This window comes from Diadema antillarum, unplaced genomic scaffold, assembly GCF_040938485.1.
Source record: "Diadema antillarum isolate AM-2024a unplaced genomic scaffold, OU_Dant_1.0 scf00000075, whole genome shotgun sequence".
Lineage (NCBI taxonomy): Eukaryota > Metazoa > Echinodermata > Echinoidea > Diadematoida > Diadematidae > Diadema > Diadema antillarum.
In genome coordinates this window covers 5,510,796-5,525,418 of record NW_027270964.1, presented here as the reverse complement: position 1 = coordinate 5,525,418, position 14,623 = coordinate 5,510,796, and positions in this window count along the sequence as shown.

Below are 14,623 nucleotides of genomic sequence, written 5' to 3'. Positions count from 1 at the left end.
GTTTTTAATTTTTTTTTTGTTTCTACAAGACAACTGTGGATTATTTTGTCATTAATCACTTTTCATTAAATTTCTCAGAAGAAATAGACAAGCATTACCAGAGTAAAAACAAAATAAATGGGAATGGTACGTTCTATGAGTGTGTTTCTGTCCTTTACTGAACAGGTGTGTTCTACAGCTAGTTGCAGACGACAGTTTGTAGAAAGTGAACAAAAAAAAGATGATATGATTGACGTCAAACATAGCCTTATAGCACAGGAAGCAAAGTACAAGATAAAATGCGATCAGACCCAGACCGGCTACAGTCCCTGCCTCAGGCACTCTGGAACACATCGATCTGACAAGACATTTTGTGCGTGTGTTTGTGTTTGTGTGTGTACGTGGGGGGGGGGGGGGGGGGTAAATCTGAAAGGAAAAGGAAATGAAAAACAAGTTCTCGGTCACATATGGGAAACAATATATATCAGTGTCTTTATCGTTCACCTGCAATATCCTTGTTTATTTTCTTTGAGATGGAGCAAAGCGATCTGATTTATCAACTGCAGAAATGAAAGCCTCGGGCAGCAGAAAAATCGAGATTTTTCCATTTTTCAGACTTACCTTGGTGGCTGAACAGACTCGGTTTTTTGAAGGAAAGTGGAAGAGATGAATCGGTGACAGACGGGAGTGGAACATTTTGATTCCAAGACATTGGGATAGTTGCCTACAATTCATCAATTAAGTCTCTGCAGCGGTATAGTACAACACTAAGACAAAAGGTCAACGGTTACAACAAACGGCATGTTTCTCTTCAGGCCACTATAATTCATCAAGCTTGCTCTATATTGTAGTGTCCATCCCAATGCATCAAAGCATGTTTAGTTACCAAAAAAAAAGGAGATTTCATAGCACTATTCCAGTTAAATCAAGACAGTCAAAAGCCAAAACAAGAAAACACTTAGCGCCAATAAAACCCTTCTTTTTGGTGAGTGTGTGTGTTTGTTTGTTTGTTTGTGTGTGTGTGTGTGTGTGTGTGTGTGTGTGTGTGTGTGTGTGTGTGTGTGTGTGTGTGTGTGTGTGTGGGAGGGGGGTAATCATGATGGGTCTAAGTACTAATACATATCGTGAGCAAACAATTATACATCATGTCATTTCATTTGCAACAATCTGATTGCTGCCTTGCTCTAAATAATGGCTGGGCTGTGTTACTTGTGAATCAACAGCCAGGAGATAAAGATTGACAAGTAGTATGGAAAACGGTTTCCCGACCCGGCGAGAAATATACAATGATTGACGTGTAGCGACACATTTTGATAACATGAACAGGTCTGTTCCAAATATGGCTGGAAATTATTTATTTTCTTTCGGTGTTTTTTGGGATCACCATCCCTGGATTTGTGACGGACTGCAGGCGATAAAAATGATGACTATAATAATTTTTGGATTGGTCTCCCGACACTCCCTGACGGCAGGTGTGGCGCTGCGCAAGAATTCGACGTGCTGCTAAACCAAACACGCCGTGTTGATTCCCATCGGTACCAGAAGCTCCTGGCCCGCTCGATCCTTCAGACTTCCACTCAATTTCCTTCTTTCCTTCCTGTTCTTTTTTATTTTTTTAACACTGCATCGCAGTTTATTACAAATCATATCTTAATTCCCTTTATACGCTTTATACGTCTTGCTGTTCTTTCGAGCGCCTCTCTTTTAGATTCTTTCCTGGGCCCATTGTTTCCTTTAGGCCCTACCTAGTTGCCTAGTTTGTTTGTTTTTTAGTGTATAACGATGATGATTACCACATTTACAGTCATTATTATTGTCATTACTGTATCATTGATTTTATTCTTATCATTAAAGCTATGAAGGTTCGAGTATTTTAATCACACTATAGCGTCTCTATAATGTTGCTTTCGAATCAATTTAATTTGTCTGTGTGAATGTTTCAGTAACATCGTGAATGCACAGAAAAGCACCACACACACACACAAACAAGCAAACGCACAACTTAAAAAAAAACACCAACAACAAACACTCACACACACACAATGAAACTCAAAGGAAGATCCCTACACAGTGTTTGGTTGGAACTGAAAATAAACTATAGGCCTGTACTATATAATATATGAGTACAATTTCGCTGAACCTTGAGAATGCATCGTCGTTTATTACCATCGCCAAATGCACCCACGCCTCCTTCCTTCCCCTGATCTTGTTTTTTATATTTGTACACTCTCTCCCTGGCTCCTTCCAACCCCCCCCCCCCCCCCCCCCCGTGACATTAATACTCCTGGTTATTGAAGACTTTGGACTGGTATCATAAAAAAGAACGAAAAACATCAGCGCTAAATGACCAGTACACTCTGCACTTTTCTATCCTCATGTGCTTCGCGGATCCTTCATTCTGTCACGTGACGCTCGTCAACTTGGCCGTACTTTGTTGGTTGCTAGGAAACCGATGATGATATTGAGTTATTGAGGAAGAAAAGGAAAAACTGCAACAGATTTGGTTTCTTCACTCCGGAGCCTGACCAGACCCCCCATCGGAGCGGCCAAGTTGGTATTTATTTATCATTTTGGCATAATTCGTGCGGGGTGCTGGGCACCTCAAGAGACTAATATGAGTGCCTGTCGAGTGTGATCATCCAATGTACGAAGGCATACGGGTACTTTTATGCTATACTCTAGCCTTAGTTCAGATGTTTCATTTATATGGCGAGCTTGCAGGAAGAAGGGATCTGTGCTCGTGGCGCACCACAGCCGCCAGTGTCTAGCCAGCCTCGAGAAATTGGGGGGGGGGGGGGGGGGGACCGGTAAAATTTAGGTATGGGGGGGGGGGGGAGATACTAGGCATACACAGTATCAACCTGATCGACAAAAACATAAAACATTTGTAAGATTTACTCAAAAGTCTATCGAAGTTGTTTGGGATAGATAACCCCAGTTGTCATATTATGCAGTGGCGGGTCCAGGCGGGGTGCACAGGGTGCGCGCCCCCTCTTTTTTTTTGTTAAAACAAAAGAAAAAATATTAAAGATATGATTAATTTTGTATAAAGGCGCCTCCCCTTTACGGAATTCCTGGATCCGCCCCTGTTATGATAACACGCAATTATCTGGTTGTTTTGTTTTTCTTCATATACTTTTTTAAAGGAAAAATCTGATCCGAGAAAACCTAGAGAATTAATCGTTGGGTTCATCTTATGAAAGCAAACGGTCAAGACATGCAACTAAATGTTACATACAGTAATGACTCTCGTAACTCTAGACAAAGGGCACAGCTTAATACGTATCCAAAGTTTACATCAGCTGTTTATTCTGGACTTGCAGCTAGGGACCTTTTGTATGTTTGGTATATTGAGTAGATCTCAATCTAAGCCGATGGAAGGACAGAGCATAATTATGAATAGAGATATTGGTAGTATTTTTTTGAGCATTATATGCTCATGGAGTTTATACGAAGAAAATCTTCATCATGATGATGGTCATGGTGGCGGTGATAATAAAATGGATGTCGGTAATTCTGGCTTTAAATAAATAAATAAATGGATGAATTGATAGATGAATAAATAAATAAATGAATAAATAAATGAATAAATAGATAAATATATACATAAATACATAAATAAAGAAACAATACACACACACACACACACACAACTGAACTTCACTGTCTGCGGACTGCCCCCTCGCCCCCCCCCCCCCCCGACTGATGGCATTTATTGGAAAGTTGATAATGGAGCTTGACATGGTACCTTTCCAGCGGAGAGCTGGCGGAGCGATGAGGGTTTGAGGAGGACTCGGGATGGTGATACTAATTTGGGTTTGCCCAAGTGATCTCTGAGGATTTTGTCAGCTTGAATGTGGAGAGTCAGCAGCACCACCCAGCGAGGGGTCGGGTGAGCAAGGGGTAGCGCGCCCTCCATGGAGGGGAGCATGTGGTGTGAGATGGTGCGGAAGGGGTTCGCTCAAGACTAAAAAGTTTATGAAGAAGACTCGGGAGGGGGTGATGCTTTCATCCTGGTAGTACGAATCATGGTAGTCATCGGCTTTGGGGACGAAGAGGAGTTTTTGACGGCAACCTTCCATAGTTTGCTCGTGGTGTTATAGACCCGTACCCATGCATGACCCTGAACATTTAGCAAGAAATTGTCATCACGGATACCAGAACATATAAAACATCTTGTGAATAATTAACTACTGTACAAAAATAGGGTCAAGTCGTGACCCAGATGACAAGACTTTGGTGCTGCTCTACAATGTGGCAAGCAATCACTTCAGAAAATTCATTTTGTAGATTATATCGCAATTAGTACTTTTTTACCATCTACTGTGCTTTACTACAAAGCTTTAGATATTCAATATGTCACTTCAATCTAAATTTTCCTTGGAGACGTGCCCTTTCTAAGAACTGTCTACACAACGGCCAATAAAAGAGAGTTCTCAATTTGTTTCTTCATATTTAGAGGAAAGTACAGAGACTGGACGCACATGTCAGTTCTAATCTCACGTTTTACAGGTGTCTCCTCTATGGGTCTTGACAGGTCTGTGGCAGTAATGCCAGTACGCTATCAGGGGATAAATGCGGCCATTTTATTCGCGGTGGGGGGAGTGAGGCTCGGGTTCAGCACTGCGCAGCGAGCGTGACTACCCTTTTCACATCCAAGATCTAAATCTTTATTAGATGACAACACCTATATGGGAAGATGAGATTGTGCGGGATTCACATCAGCCTTTTGCCATTTTCATGCGTGCTCGATTTTTAATCAAAAGGAGGTCGAACTCTGAATAGTATTTGTCTTCTTTAATTCCCCCTCCAAAACACTGATTCTCGATGTATTTATTCTCATCTGAGTGGGTGAAGGGGGAAGGGTACAGTTCCATTTGAACGAACAGCATTCCCTTTAACGTATGACTAAAACGATGAAACATAATGGAAAGTCTATAGTCGAAATTCAGTATTTTGCATGTATTATACTCAATGTTCTGATTCATGTCAACGACTTGGCAACAAAACTATCTATTGTAATAATCCAATTCTCATGATCTGTCGAAGGCTAGAGAAAGAGAGAAAAAAACCTACCTAATTCACCCATAAACTTGAAAAAAAAAGTCGCTATTCATATCAAATATTGGTATAACGAAATACTGGATGACAACGATCACCAACATTACTCATCAAGTGAAATCACGTGCGTGTGACAGATTGGGACATTACTCTGAACAAGGATTACCAGTTTTAAAGAGACTTTGATTAGTTATATCGGTTTCGCGTATTGGGTGTGATTTGGGCTGTCTTTGCTCTTTGCTAGGCATACTGGTTCGGATATGAGGCGATTTGACCATGTTGACAGTAATTTAGCGTCTGAAATGAAGTGTAGCGAGCCATGCCCACTCAGCCCAAGATGGTAACTGGACATCGTAATCCCTGCAGTGAGCTTGAAAAGGGGTTGATATCATTTCCGCGGGAACATCTTGTCATCTGAATTATTTTCCCGCGGCGTGAACGACGGGACTTTGCAGAAAAGCAGACAATCATTGAGTTAGAACAGACACTCCAGTGACCACTAACTTTTAGTCTTTTCTTTGGAAAAGGACAAAATTGATCAACCAGGATGCCAGGTTACATGTCAGTTAGTCTTTGCATTAGTTTCATAGTTTGGTATGTCCAATTAAGTTAGCGAGTTCGCTGGACTAAACAAGAGACCCGCGGGTCTAGCGCTCACCTGAGTATCGCAAGTTCACCTTTCACGCAGTCACTAATCTAAATTATTTACAGCTCCACCAAAATTTGACCAGGCATTCTCAAGTAGAAGATGAAAATGTACAATAAAGGCCCAATTTTTTTAAGATTCCTTAATTTGGGGGGATTGGGGCCCCCTGGGGCCCTCTGGGTGGGGCATGGTGCCCATTTTGATAAATTGAGATCCTGACCCCCTAGGGATGCTACGTGCCAAGTTTGACAAAAATCCATCATGAGGTTTTCAGGAAGAAGATGAAAATGTACAATTCAGGCCCCCATTTGGACCCTTCCAACCACCCCCCCCCCCCCACCCAAGAGGGGCACCCCTGGATCTCCTATGAACAAACTTGAAACTACAGTCATTAATGTACTCACTCATAGTATTATCTCAGCTCTATAACTTCTGATTCTAGAGAAGATTTATAAAGATTCCTTCATTTGGGGGGTTTGGGACCCCTGGGGGCCCCCTGGGTGGGGCATGGTGCCCATTTTAACAAATTGAGATCCTAACCCCCTAGGGATGCTACCTGCCAAGTTTGGTGAAAATGGGTCATGGGGTTCTCAAGACGACGATAAAAATGTACAATTTAGGCCCCATTAGGACCCCTCCTCACCCCCTCCCCTGGGTCCCAAGGGGGGCACCCCTGATTCTGCCATGAACAAACTTGAAACTACAGTCATCAATGTACTAACTCATAGTATTAACTAAGCACTATCACTTCTGGTTCTAGAGAAGAAGATTTTTGCAGAATCCTTAATTTTGGGGGGCTTGGGCCCCCTGAGGGCCCCCTGGGTGGGGCATGGTGCCCATTTTAACAAATTGAGTTCCTAACCCCCTAGGGATGCTACCTGCCAAGTTTGGTGAAAATGGGTCATGGGGTTCTCAAGAAGAAGATGAAAATGTACAATTTAGGCCCCATTAGAACCCTTCCCCACCCCCCTCCCCTGGGTCCCAAGGGGGGCACCCCTGATTCTGCCATGAACAAACTTGAAACTACAGTCATCAATGTACTAACTCATAGTATTAACTTAGCTCTATCACTTCTGGTTCTAGAGAAGAAGATTTTTACAGATTCCTTAATTTTGGGGGGTTTGGGCCCCCCTGGGGGCCCCCTGGGCGGGGCATGGTGCCCATTTTAACAAATTGAGTTCCTAACCCCCTAGGGATGCTACCTGCCAAGTTTGATGAAAATCGGTCTTGGGGTTTTCAAGAAGAAGATGAAAATGTAAAAAGTTTACGCACGACGCACGACGGACGACGGACGACGGACGACGGACGACGGACGACGGACGACGCACGACGCACGACGCACGACGGACGCCGGACGAAGGGCGATCGCAATAGCTCACTTGAGCCTTTGGCTCAGGTGAGCTAAAAAACGAACATATAAACAATATAATGAAAAAAAAAAGAAAAATCCCGTCATTTCCCTATATGTATTATGAGGTTTTTAGAAAGGCCCTATAACACCTGATTTATCACGTGTAAGTATATTGTATAATCAAATTCGAGACCCAATTCAGTCAGCAACCTGTAATTTCTTTATCATGGTTATTTCAGTGGTGTTTGATGGTTTGACATCCTGTCCATTTCGAGTTTAGATGGAATTTATGCATTTAAAAACGATGTGAAGGGGTAATCTAGATTGCGCGTCTGCTGAGTTTTGCAAAGTGACATCATGGAAAGCAAAATTATTTGGTGCGCATTAACATGACAGGATGGGTTGGAAAGTTATAATCATACTTAAAAAAAACAATTAGATCTTTCCAAATCCCATTGAATCGAACTTTTAATTGAGTGATTGGGATTTGTTAAAAACTTTTCACCAGCTGCAACAGAACCTCTCTCTCCGGCGATTGAAGAGGTGTGGGGCCTGATCAGGAGGATGAGAACGTCATAATATTTGACGAACATCAACGTTTCCTCTTCCTAGAGACTATTACAGAGAAAAGAAGCTTGGTCGCAGAGACACAACGGCATTCATTTACATCATGTCATGCTAATTTTCACTTGAATGCCATATTAAGGTACTGTCAAAACGTAGAATTCTAGATGAAAACGAACAAAGAAAGATGCAATGCAAATATGGATTTATAGCTTCTTTCAAACTGCAAGTCAGCTTAAAGGTTGTACTCTTTCACACATCACATATCTTTTGATCCTATAGTCACTTTGAGGACGTGTCTGATAAGAGTTCATCAGCCAACCTCCATCTTGTACAGGAGATGACTCGTTTACATCAATATTTCATCATGTTTTAAAGCTTTTCTTCTCGAAGAACAACATAAACATGAGTTTGGCAAACACGTCATTAAAAAGACGGAATATGTCAGTGAGCGCGAAAAGGCATGACGGGCAGTAATCACGACTACTCGTTGGATCGGCCGATACGGAAGAGAGAAACTCGGCAGCTGAAAGATGCGTATCGCGGTGATTGAAAGAGACGGAAATGAAATGAAATCAAAATATTGCGCGACGTGACAGCGTTGGGTACAGTCAAGTGTAACAGGACACGGATGATAATGTGTGGAACCGTGAAAACAAACCCTTGGGTATTCATGATAGACATCGAGATTGATGATTACCAGCGTGACTTGAAGCTACTGAAAAGCGCCAAGCAGGGCATGTGAAACGAAGCGCAATAGGCCAGTCGGACTGAGATATAACGGTCATTTGATATATCTCATTTAATTAGTCCACCTGGAAGGCATACCTATATCAAAATATGATTGACAAAATCAATATAGCTAGGTCTTCATAATAGCCTCATTTTCATAAGAGAAGTGTATTCCACATTTAATGAAAAGACCTGAAAGTACAATCAAGTACAGTGTATTCCGTTCAGTTGGTGTTTAGTTGTCTACTACATCTTCTTGCGTAGAGGTCGCACTTCACGATTATAGTTGGTACATCCCGGTCAGTCGGCACCGGGATGCCATGCAGTAGACCGATCGAGCGATACCTTTAATAGTAGTGGTGTATGTATACCAGTAGTTCAATCTGTATCTGGTATCCTCAAAATACAACACACTTGTGAGCACTGCAGATGCGTGAATTCAATGAGCAAATTTATGAAGTGGAGATACGACCATATCGTTGGCTGATATGGTGCAAATCTATGAAGTGGAGATAGTGGAGATATGACCATATCGTTGGCTGAAAACCAGAAGGGGGTTATCACAGTTTTGGGGCTATTGAGTTATTGGTATCACATTGTGGAGTTCGATCTCCTCTACATTATGGTATCAATTTCAGATTATTTCTCTTTTCAGTAAAATGTTAAAAATAAAAACCACAAGGGTGCTACTTCACTTGATATTTGGAGCAATGCTTATAAATCTACCCACTTTTGATTAAGTGAACTTTTTATTTCATAAAAATATTGTTTGCTTCATCTTTATCTATGCTAAAATCTTAAAACGAGATAACACCCCCCCCCCCCCCCTGGCTCTCAGCTGACTATATCTCAACAGGACTAGCACCAATTAATATTTTCCCTCATATTCTTCTGTATTACCATTCTCATTGCTGTGTCATGATCACAGATATACTGTAGATACGATGGTTATCATAAATCCAAGCACTGCATAGGTCCTACATGCATGTTCATACTCATACACACATGCACACGCTTTTGTGTGTATTTGTGTTAAAGCACGCTGACACTTACTTCAGCAAATTGTATGAAATCATTTAGAGTTACGACCAACCCATGGGCACACACACATACACACACATGCAGACAATTAATAGAAATACATTACACAAAATGTCTCTACATCATTTCCCAGCACATACAAACACATACACGATGTACTTGGTATGAGAGTACACACAAAGACACATACATACAATTTTAGAGCTCCAAGCATACAACTTTCTATCTGGCCACTGTGATATGATCACACTATACAGAAAGAAATGCAGTAAACAAAATATCTTGTATAAAATATTTTGTATTGTACACATAATGGTACATGTCCATTAAAATCATATGCAGTTATGTATATACAATGGGAATATACAGTGCCTATTTATGGCTATTGAGTGACATAAATAGGGGTCTACTCTTTAGATATTATGATGCACCTTACAGAAGTTTGTTCAATTAAAAATTAATGCAAAGTTAAGCAATAAAAATTACCCAAGTAAATAGCAGGTTAAAATGTCATTAAAAAATATGCTTTTTTGTTAAAACGTTTCTGCAGACATTTGGACACATACTACGTGTAAGACATCACTGATTGAAACAATTGTTTTGTATGTGTGTCTGTCTGTCTGTCATTGTGTGAAAGATGCCATATGAAACTTGCGTCCCCCCGGGTCAGCATGATACAGCTTATAAGTATCTATTTACATTTATACATTCCATTGTTTAATACTGTTTGGGTCATTTTTTTTTTTTCAATCACCATTTTCATCTCAAAAGATGCAATTCCAACAGTTACTGAATGCCCATTGAGTATCAATTAGATATGCTAATTTCTAGAACTGCTGGATCCCAGTCTCACAGTCTTGGATGTGTTTTGAGATTACCAGATGGACTTTGCTGGAATATCCTATCTACATGAGCATCTAGTCAAAGACCAAACAGAAACACCTCAACAAATTTTGATTGAGATGAGTGAACAGAAAACAGGAATAACAAATAACAGCATTGCATGGACTTGGTTTCTACAAATGTCTGATGACTCGACTTGTCCTCAGTCTTAGTTCTCTGTCATTTCTGAGAGATATGAGCAAGTTTCCACCCTTGTGCGAGAGAGGATATAAACCCTTAACTACAAGACAACTTATTTCACTATTGGAAACACAGAGAAAAAATGCGCATTACAAACAACACTGGTGCCATATTTACAGGAATGAAAATGGAAAAAAAAAATCAAAGATTAAAACCAAGCCACATTCATCTGGGCTACTCAACATCATTCATATTTTGTTTGCACTGCAGAAGACACAACAGCACTGAAACCACCAATGACCTCTTCATATATCTTTTATCTCTTCCATATCCAATTCATGTAAATAATGGAAGTTCTGTGCCCAAAGTAGAAACCCCAACGAACAAAAGAGTGCTTGTGACCAATCTGTCATATACTTAACATGAAAAGCTACTCTGGATCAATTTTACTACATTTTACTAGTCTATACACCATGAGGCACATAATCATACTGCAGCAATTTCAGGACTTTCTACTGCATCAAAATAGCCTTTTTGACACACTGTAATCAAGTCAAATATCAACTCTCACAGCACAAAATTGTCTTGTTGATGAGTCCATAAATCCGGTCATAAATCAACATAGTAGCAACATTTTAGCAGCTGTTGGTCACTAAATGGGTCACATTATATCGTCTTACAGTGAGTGATTAGTTATCAACTCACCCATCTTCTATAAGCCATAGCGCTTCCACAAAGAGTGGCATCTGAATGCACATGAACAATTAAGGTTAATTATCCCTCTTTTAGGGTGTTTCCCTTCATGAGAGGTTCACTGGGTGCCACCTCAGCTTCTTCTACTGACTTACACTACACTGACAGGACCACAAGGCTCCAACTACATTGGCCCGAATTCATGAAGGTGGTTTGAATTTAGGCCACGGTTTAAATTTAGATCATAGTGTGAAATAGGTGTGCCTTTGACATGTGTGTATCAGCATGCGTTACTGGACCTCTGTTAGTGTATGCAATCCATCAATCATATTTACGCAGAAGAAATCTGCATAAACCATGGTCTAAATTTAAACCCCCATTGAGAATGTGGACCAACAGAGTCTGACCAAAGAGGTATGTGTGTTATTGACTTGCATTTATGTCTTATCATCATTCACCACTTAACCTTTCCCTGGTATATACTTGGATTAATTTGAAACTTGCTCTTGTTGGATTACAGACAGTGTGACAACTTTTGTAGACCGATTTATGCCCCAAAATAGAGAGATTTTTTTCAGAAAACAAATGTTTAAGAGTACGTTTGATGATGAAACGCACTGCAAATCACCATTTGAGACTACCAGTCTACTTGCAAGCACCAATATCTTCTCCTACTCCCTTCTTTCCCTCAATCTTATCTGCATGAGGCAGTAACACACACAACTAAAGGTTCATCTGCATTGCTTTCTATTTGTAACTACACATTATTTTCCTCAAGATACAAGTATCACTCACATACTCTTTAGCTTTTTAAGTAAATCAATACTGCTATAAGATATATGACATATAAGAAAATTGAATGAGAAAATGAATAAACAGGAAAATACTTGTGAGAAAACACTAACATTCAGAGAACAAGACCATAAAAATTAATAAAAAGCATCATCACCAGGAAATAAATACTGCTTATAATTCAACACTAAAATTGTTTGCACAACTTAACTCAGTGCAAGTATACATTTTTCTTTTCAATGCCTATTCAGTAATAAGTCTGTTTCATATGATTTGAATCAATGCTTACCTTGTACATCATAACTGTTTGATATTTCAAGTTCTTATAAAAATATCATATAATTCTTTCATTATACTCTCATTTGTACAGTCAGAAAGCCTCCTTCAATAATGGGCCCAAAACAAACTGTATATCATCTCTCTCTCTTCACCAAATCTTTCACAACAACAAAGAAGTATCTGAATATCAATGCTACAAATGTACATATATGTGTTCTAATCTTTGTTTCTTTGTGCTGTATTAGCTACTGAGCATGAGGAGGAAGAGTGTGGTGATATATCATATCTTTATCTGGAACCAACCAATCCTGGGGACCAGTGAAATTGTTATAATGTGTGATGTAAGTAGAACCTTGCATCTATTCTTTGACTACGGACACCAGCATGTGACTGATGACCACTCTAAACAGGAACACATCTAACATATTGTTTTCTTTCACTTCATATGGCTATCTGCAAATGTCCTGCATTCAAAGTTTTAGTAAACCTCTGGTGCCAATGCTTGTAGAGGGTGTGATCACTGTTGTATCCATAACCACACAGCACTGTCAGGCAAGACATGACATGTTCCTTGCCTTACAGTACTACGGTAAGAAATGTTTAGCCAGGTTGAGGACTAATCAAATCAGTTAACTGTATACAGCAAATCAAAAGATTAAACTACACACACTAGTAGGTTTTCCATTCAATGAGCTGTTCTCTCTTCTATGTCTTCTTTTAGTGATACAATTCAAGTTGTTATCTGCTGGGATGTGGACTGTTTGATGCCTACAATGGAGTGGCTTTCTTCTTCATCTTTGCTTGATTTGGTTTCTAAAATATGCAGTAAAAACTGCCTCTTGGCTGAACAGTCACACTGCTAACTTACCAACATTTTTGTTGTCACCTCAGTGCCTCTTTCACGTTGAAAAATTTTCAGAAAAATGAAGGATACTATACAGATTGCATTTTTACAAGTAACCATAGAATGTGCAGATTTTAAAGACAGTTTGTAGGATGTGACTATCCAGATTTGTGGTTTGTAGAGAAATTGTGCTCACCCTGGCCAAGCATAGTCAACTTTTACGGCCACATGGCGTAACATGGGACCAGAAATGGACATGCGTATACGTAAAGCAAAGAGTGACGTATATATTTATATACATTGTGTGTATGGAGTGACTGGAAGAAAGATTTTGGATTGCATTCTGTCAATACCACACACATCATGTCCTATAAACTCCCTTTCCTGGTCTTACACAACATCTACATAATACTTTCTCAGAACACTGGGATTTCAATTACCGGTATGTTCCTCCAAAGGACAGAGCTCCTCCTTACAAAATACACAGTGGGTGTACCTATACCAATCCATATTTCAAAGCTTGATATATCTCCAGTACTGAAACATAGGCACTTGAATGAAGAAGAAGAAGAAGAAGAAAAAACGAGTAGCAAGTGGCTCTTAATGTAATGAGTCGTACAAGCACACGCTGTGGTAGTGTATAGTAAGCTGGACTCACTGCATTCCTGTACTAGGAAAAGGTAGGACAGGTGCACATCAGTGATTAGTCTACAGAGCTGGCTGCTACATGGGAGGGACAGGGTTTTACTGGCCACACAGATGGGGAAGAAACTTGCTTGTCATACATGAATAGCAGCTATGAATGATACATGGAGCATAAGGGGGGGGGGGGGGGGGGGGGGGGGGGAGGGGTAAATGTAAATTAATGTCTCTTTGTTCACTTGATGGTGAATATTGGCTCTTATAGCAACATAATGCTGATAGCTTGAAGTACTTGGTAATGCTGGCGTCACACTGTCTTGAAATTGGCACAAGATGGACACACAAATATGGAATTTTTATCTCTGCGCAAAGTTGGCCTCGAACTTGCTCAACATCCAATCAACAGCCGAAGCAAGTATGGTGTCTACTGGAAGAAGGTCTCACGTTGTTACCAAGACCGCAGACAAAGGTACACAATGATGTGAATTTTCATTAAGAAGTTTATCTGAAGGACACACAAAGGCCACACGATGGCTACACGACAGTCTTATTAAGGGCAGATGGCCTTACGAAAGGCAACATGGACACAAGAATTCAACACGAATATGTGACTTTGCAAAGGTTTTCAGGCAACTTGTTGGCATGCCAGAGACTTTGCCACTGCTCAAGAAGTTGCTGCTGAAGCCTGAGAAAGTCCATCAGTGTGTGTTATATGCTATGAACAGCCCGATTTTCATACAATCAGAGCTGAATTTGAACATTTTCTTTATCGTGTGACCATCTTTGCTCAATTTGGGGAGGGTATGGCACCTGCATCAGTGATTCCACACACATGACATGGAGGGGGTGAACTACATGTACTCACTGTTCATCAGATGACACTCATATAATATATCTGCATTAGACCATTCAGGACACCTGTACTTATGCAGTTCTTGACAGCCACACATACATGGTACAGGACAAATTACAGTTA